This window comes from Equus przewalskii, chromosome 11 (genome assembly GCF_037783145.1).
Source record: "Equus przewalskii isolate Varuska chromosome 11, EquPr2, whole genome shotgun sequence".
In the NCBI taxonomy this organism is placed as follows: domain Eukaryota; kingdom Metazoa; phylum Chordata; class Mammalia; order Perissodactyla; family Equidae; genus Equus; species Equus przewalskii.
In genome coordinates, this window is record NC_091841.1 from 25,166,193 (window position 1) to 25,173,496 (window position 7,304).

The 7,304-nt window shown below is 45.4% G+C and overlaps 1 long non-coding RNA gene across 1 annotated transcript; it reads right to left on the bottom strand.

Moving 5' to 3' along the window:
- Window positions 1–1,236: 1,236 nt before the first annotated feature.
- Window positions 1,237–3,698, bottom strand: LOC103544512 (uncharacterized). The gene is made up of 3 exons (XR_011524280.1): window positions 3,643–3,698; window positions 2,326–2,364; window positions 1,237–1,975 (listed from the first exon to the last, which is right to left on the bottom strand). It is a non-coding gene; the product is annotated as an uncharacterized lncRNA (long non-coding RNA).
- Between the last annotated feature and the right edge of the window lie 3,606 nt (window positions 3,699–7,304).

The window sequence follows — 7,304 nt, forward strand, 5'->3', positions numbered from 1 at the left end:
CCAAAAGTCACCTCATTAACATAAAAGACACCTTTATCATTCTCACCGCTTATGAAATTCCAAGGGTTTTAGGAACTCAGAATCCGGGATAAAGACTAAGTATATATTTCTTATATAAGTCACAATATCACACAGCTGGAGCTGACTGATACAGGCTCCTTCCCAGCTACACGGAGGTGGGTCCCAGCTGGTCACTGCTTTTCTTAGTTTTCTCTTGGTGGGGCTGTGTTCTTTATGTGATGTGAGGATACGCGAGGGGCAGGGAGAGACAGAACTGTGATGGACAGAACAAGGACCATTGGCCTGCCAGGGACTGGGGCCTCATCACCTGGAATTGTGTGGAAGATTCCCGGCCATGAATGTGACTCAGCCACCCCCAAGTCTCTGATCCCACATCCCCTCCTGTGGTTTCTCTTCCTGCATCAGCTCAGCTCCATCTCTCCAGCTGCCTCTGGTTCTCCCAGGTCCAGTTCCTGCTGCCTGTGGGCAAGAGAATCCAATTGGCTTGACTCACCACATCCTAGCTAAGCCTACGGATTTGCTGCTGTTGGGTCAGGTGACCCCCACTAGGCCAATCAGCTCTGCCCAGTGGGGTGGGGTCACATGGTTCCAACCTGTCCCAGAGGCACTTTCACTTGGAGGGGACTGTGGGTGAGCCCAGTGTGAGTGACACACCCACTACAGGGGCTCAGGGGAGGGGCCAGAGCCAGCACCAGTCTTTGGCCCCTCAAGAGCTGCTGGGAGCCTGGGTCTTGTCCCAGGGCAGATTCAATGGCTGGAATTACAGGGTGGAACTCACATCGCTCATAAGGCCTCATTCCCCAACCTACCACTACTATTTGGATAATAAACTGTTTGATTCCAAACCTTTTATTTATCTTTTCGTGTCTCAAATGCCCATTTCATTAGGAGGCATCAGGAGCAGTGAGAAGGAAGACAGCTCTGTCCCCTCTGTTCCTACCCCTCACCTGGCCAGACCTTCTGTCTCCGCTGAGGACCAAAGGTGTGAAGTGGAAGAGGGCCAGCACCTGTGAGGGCCACTGTAGGTACAGAACTGGTTCTCTGAGCCAGAGCCTGTCACCCACTGCAGCAAAGGCGGCTGAACTCTCACCAGCACGCACAGCTCCTGGGTTCCCATTTGGGAATAATGGTCACCACTGAAACATTTGCCTGAGCTCACCTTAGCTCTTCCCCAAGCCTCACCTGCAGCTTATAATGAAAGTAAATCTCACCAAATTACGTCACTCACACAGGCATTTATTAAACATGTTCACCACAGAGGCACAGAGCTGTCATCCATCCTGTTCTGAAAGCTGAATGAAGACACAAGCCTCTGTCCTTTTAGGTGCTGTGACCCCATCTTGCATGAAAGGTTCACCCAGCGCAGGATTCTGTTGTCCGAACTGTCAGCCTTAGGTAACCAGAAATCATCCCGCAGGGAGGGCACGGGCATAGCCAGAGATCAGCTTCGGGTGTCGCCCCTAAAGAACGGTCTGCAGTCTCCTCTCTCACACTCTGCTCCCACAAGGTGAGGAGGGTCTGAGATGCGGTAGCCAGTCCACCTCCCGTGAACAGCGCCCACTTCGCCAGTGAGAGGTCCTTTCTACCCCTGTTACGCTGATCATCGAGTCCTTAATTTGTCCAAGGAAAAACCATTTTGAATATTCACTGTGCTGATTCAAAACACATCCGGTGATCAGAGATAAAGACATTGTGGTAACTGCCTCTTTCAGACACAGTGCCAGCCTGCTGCCCTGGGTGTGGTTTCCTGAGTAGAAGCTGGCCACACCTGGGAGTCCTTGGGGGAACCCAGCCTCTATCCTTCTTGTTTCTGAGGCAGCAGGAGAATGCGCCTAGGGACTGAGCATGACTTCTATCCAGAAAAGTCTAAAGGGAGGAGGTCAGCTAGAGCTGCCCAGAGAGCAAAGCAGACAGGGAGGGCGTAGAGAGCAGTCTGATGGGGCCAACACGTGCCCTGCGGAGGAAAGGCAGAGGGGATCCCCACAAACCTGGCCTCCTGCCTTCACTCCTCACCAGCCCTCCCGAGGAAATCCACAGAGCCCTCCGCCCCCCTCATCTCCTGAAGCTCCCAGAGCAGGACTCACCCTCATGCTGTGTAGGATGCAGGGGGCTCCTGGGAAATCTGTAGTGGGCTTCGTCTTCACGTCCCCCACCTCCCACTTCAGCGTCCCTCCTTCCTGACCCCTTGTTGCTTCCCCTACTCCCACCCTGATCACTTATTTCAAAGAATCCACCCGCCACAGCCACACTCACCTCCCCACCACCCTGGTTCCAGGCCACACACAAACACACACCAAGACTTACCCGTCCGAAGTCCCATTTCTTCCATGTCCTACCAGTGATCTGAAAGCCATGATAGGACTCATTTTTACTAAAATTCCAGTGGCTTAAAAAGAGATTGAATGCAAATGTCACGTGGGAAGGCAAATGCTAAAACCTGAATTCAATATGGCAAATTTCAGGCAGAGGTGGGCAGATAGAAACAGACTGGGGTTAGGAGGCCGTCCCCCCAAAACCTACAGAGGGACTGATGGGAGTGGCCAGTGATGACCCTGGCAGCTCTCCAGGTGACCCAGCCATGAGGAGCTGGGACACTGGCCCTTTCTCTGCAGCGAGAGGGGCTGCTGAGGGGTCCTGTGCTCTCCGCACTGCTGTCACCCTGGCAGGTGGCTCCCCTGAGCACCTGTCCCCTCACCCAGGGCAGCACAGGGTCTCTCGCCTGGAGGACGTCTCCATGGCGCATCCAGTCGGCTGGCAGCCCTGAGAGCTCACTTGTTTCTCTCACAACCCTGTTGTCCCAGATCCCAACCACCTTCAGAACATGGTGATTCTGGTGGATGCACACGGAGGAAAACACCTAGCCATCCACAAGGCAGGAGGTCAACACTGGAGACTTCCCTGTGTCCTGCCAGCTGTCCCACAGCTCTAAGATGGGGACAGAGATGCTGTCTTACAAAAGTAACAGAATGACATTAAAAGAGGAACCTGCATCATACTACACAGGCCTCAGGATTCTTGTTTCTCCAGCAACAGTCTGGATTAACTTTTCCTGAGCTGAAACACAGTCTGTGGAAGATATGCATGCTCTCTAAAGCAAGTTATAGTCCTAAAACAAAGTTTTCTTGAGACCAAGGATTGTCCAGAGGCAGCACAACCATTTTATGAGCTTATCAGGAGAAAGTACAGAGAGTGACATCAGCATTGTGGCAGAGTGAGGTCTCTCAAACATCCTTCCCCTAGAATACACAATGGAAAAAACATCCATACTCCAAGAGAGGACACCCAAACACAACACAAAAACATCAGATATATCCACACAGCTGTACAACAGAGGGCGGAGAGGCTGGAGCCCCTCTCAGAGGAGGTGTAACAGGGCATGAGAAATCTTCACTCCCTCCCCTAAAGACCGTAATCTGGGACCCCAGGAGGGGGAGGGGACGTTCATTCTCGGAAACGTCAGGGACTCCCAAGGGCCCTTGCAGCCTAGAGGGAAGCCCTCTGCCAGGGTGAAAGCTTTCCCCGGGGGATGGCCTCGTCAAGCCAACATCCCAGGAGAGTAGATAACAAGAGCAGAGGGAGAAAACCCTGAGAGCTCACAGGAGGAAGCACTCCTCCCCTCACCTGCCCAGCACCCGGCTCCAGCCTCTGGGATCTTGGCTGAAGGCAGAGGGCTCAGCATACACGGCTCTTGACCCCCACCTAGTGGCAACAGGCTGTAACTGTGACCAAATAATGCCGGATGCAAAAGAACAGAGCCACTCCCTCTAGCAATATCAAAAACTACATTAGACCTCCAGACCAGAAAGAAAATGACAAGTACCCAGAAATCACTCCCGAGGACGCAGAAATATGTAATATAAATGACAAAGAATTCAGAACAGGTATCATCAAAAAACTCAACGAGGTAAAAGAGAAGGTAAGGAAACAATTTAATGAGTTCTGGAGCCACTTCACAAAAGACACTGAAACTATAAAGAAGAATCAATTAGAAATATTAGAGATGAAAGACACAATGGAAGAAATAAAACAAAATATGGATTCCCTGAATGCTTGAGCAGACACCATAAAGGAGCGTATCAGCATAATTGAAGATAGACATGTTGAAATGCTCCAGATAGAGGAGGAGAGAGAGCTAAGGCTGAAAAGAAATGAAGAAAGTCTCCGAGAAATATCTGACTTAATTAGGAAATGTAACATAAGAATTATAGGTGTTCAAGAAGGAGAAGAGAAGGAGAATGGAGCAGAAAGCATGTTCAAAGAAATAATAGCAGAGAACTTCCCAAACCTAGGGAAGGAAATTCATGTGGAAGAGGCTGCCAGATCTCCTAAATATGTCAATGTAAAAAGACGTACTGTAGGGCATATAGTAGTGAAACTGGAAAAACTGAATGACAAAGAAAGAATACTAGGGGCAGCAAGGCAGAAGAAAATAACCTACAAAGGAACCTGCATCAGGCTTTCAGTGGATTTCTCTGCTGAAACTTTACAGGGAAGGAGAGACTGGAATGACATATTCAAATCATTGAGGGACAAAAACTTTCAGCCAAGAATACTCTATCCAGCAAAAATATCCTTCAGATATGATGGAGAAATAAAAACTTTTGCAGACAGACATAAGCTAAGGGAGTTAGTAGCCATGAGATGCCTCGCCCCACAAGAAATCCTCAAGAAGGCCCTCATACCTGAAAAAGAGAAGGGAGAAAGGGGTTACAAAGCACGGAGTAAGGAGTTAAATAGGTAGACAGAGTCATAGCAGGATAGCAAATACTCAAGTATAGCATTAAAGAAAAAGGGAAGGAAAATACCAAAAACAAAGATAATCTTGTCATTTTAACCACAAACTCATAACACAAGATGGAATAAGATGTGAGAAAAACAACTTAGGAGGGGAGGAGGAAAGGGTTTAGTCTAAGGAAATTAGAGGCCATCAGAAAAGGGACTATCTTATCCACAAGATTTGGAAGCCAAACCTCAGGGTAATAACTAAGCAAAAAAGCAGAACAGAGACACAAATAATAAATAAGGAGAAAACAAAGGAACACGATGCAAAAAACTACATAACTTGATTGGTATACCAAAATACACAGGATGAGAAACAGAGGAAATGCAGGAGAACCAGAAAATGAGTGATAAAATGGCAACATTAAGCCCTCATATATTAATAATCACCCTAAACACAAATGGATTGAATCCTCCAACAAAAAGACACAGAGTGGCGAGACGGATTAAAGAACAAGATCCAACAATATGCTGCCTCCAGGAAACACATCTCAGCTCCGACGACAAACACAGGCTCAGAGTGAAGGGGTGGAACATGATACTCCAAGCTAATGGTAAACAAAAGAAAGCAGGTGTTGCAATACTTATATCAGACAAAGGAGAATTCAAGATAAGGTAGGTAAAGAGAGACAAAGAGGGGCAATATGTAATGATCAAAGGGACACTCCATCAAGAAGAAATAACGCTTATAAATATCTAGGCACCCAACACAGGAGCACCAAAGTTCATAAACCAACTATTAACAAACCTAAAAGAAGATATTAAAAACAACCCAATAATAGCATGGGACCTCAATACCCCACTCACATCATTGAACAGATCATCCAGACAGAAAATCAACAAGGAAACACTGGAATTAAATGAAAAGCTAAACCAGTTGGACTTAATAGACATATATAGAGCACTCCATCCATAAACAGCAGAATACACATTCTTCTCAAGTGCACATGGAACATTCTCAAGGATACACCATATCTTGGGAAACAAGGCAAGTCTCTATAAATTTAAAAAAATTGAAATAATAACAAGCATCTTCTCTGATCATAATGCTATAAAGCTAGAAATTAATTACAAGAAAAATGCGGAGAGAGGGACAAAGATATGGAGACTAAACAATATGCTATTGAACAAGCAGTGGATCATTGGAGAAATTAAAGGTGAAATAAAAAAATATCTGAGACAAGTGAAAATGATAACATGCCATACCAACTCATATGGGATGAAGCAAAAGCCATATTAAGAGGGAAATTCATCCCAATATAGGCACACCTTAACAAACAAGAAAAATCCCAAATAAGCAATCTCAAATTACACCTAACTGAATTAGAAAAGAAAAACAAACAAAGCCCAAAGCAGAAGAGGGAGTGAAATAACAAAAATCAGAGCAGAAATAAATGCTATTGAAACAAAAAAGGCAGTAGAAAGGATCAATGAAATAAAGAGCTGTTTCTCTGAGAAGATAAATAAAATCGACAAACCCCTGGACAGACTTACAAAGAAAAAAAGAGAGAAAGCTCAAATAAACAAAATCAGAAATGAAAGAGGAGAAATAACAACAGACTCCACAGAAATACAATGGATTATAAGAGAATACTATGAAAAGTTATATGCCAACAAAATGGATAACCTAGAGGAAGTGGATAAATTCTTAGACTCTTACAATCTCCCAAAGCTGAGTCAAGAAGAAGCAGACAATCTGAATAGACCAATCACAAGGAAGGAGATTGTAACAGCAATCAAAAGCACCCAAAGAATAAAACCCCAGGTCAGACGGCTTTCCTGGGGAATTCTACCAAACTTTCAGAGAGGATTTAATACCATCCTTTTCAAGCTATTCCAAAAAATTAGGGAAGATAGATTGCTGCCTAATACATTCTACAAGGCCAACATCACTCTGGTACCAAAGCCTGACAAGGACAGCATGAAAAAAGAGAACTACAGGCCAATATCGCTGATGAACATAGATGCAAAAATTCTCAACAAAATTTTGGCAACCCGAATTCAGCAATACATCAAAAGGATCATACATCATGATCAAGTGGGATTCATACCAGGGGCACAGGGTTGGTTCAACATCCACAAATCAATCAATGTGATACACCACATCAACAAACTGAGGAATAAAAACCACATGATCATCTCAATAGATGCAGAGAAAGCATTGGACAAGATCCAACATCCATTTATGATAAAAACTCTGAATAAAATGGGGGTAGAAGGAAATTACCTCAACATAACAAAGGCCATATATGACAAACCCACAGGCAACATCATACTCAATGGGCAAAAACTGAGCACCATCCCCCTGAGAACAGGAACAAGACAAGGATGCCCACTATCACCACTCTTATTCCACATAGTACTGGAGGTTTTGGCCAGAGCAAACAGGCAAAAGAAAGGAATAAAAGGAATCCAAATAGGGAATGAAGAAGAGAAACTTTCGCTGTTTGTAGACGACATGATCTTATACATAGAAAATCAAAAAAAAATCCATTGGAAAAGTA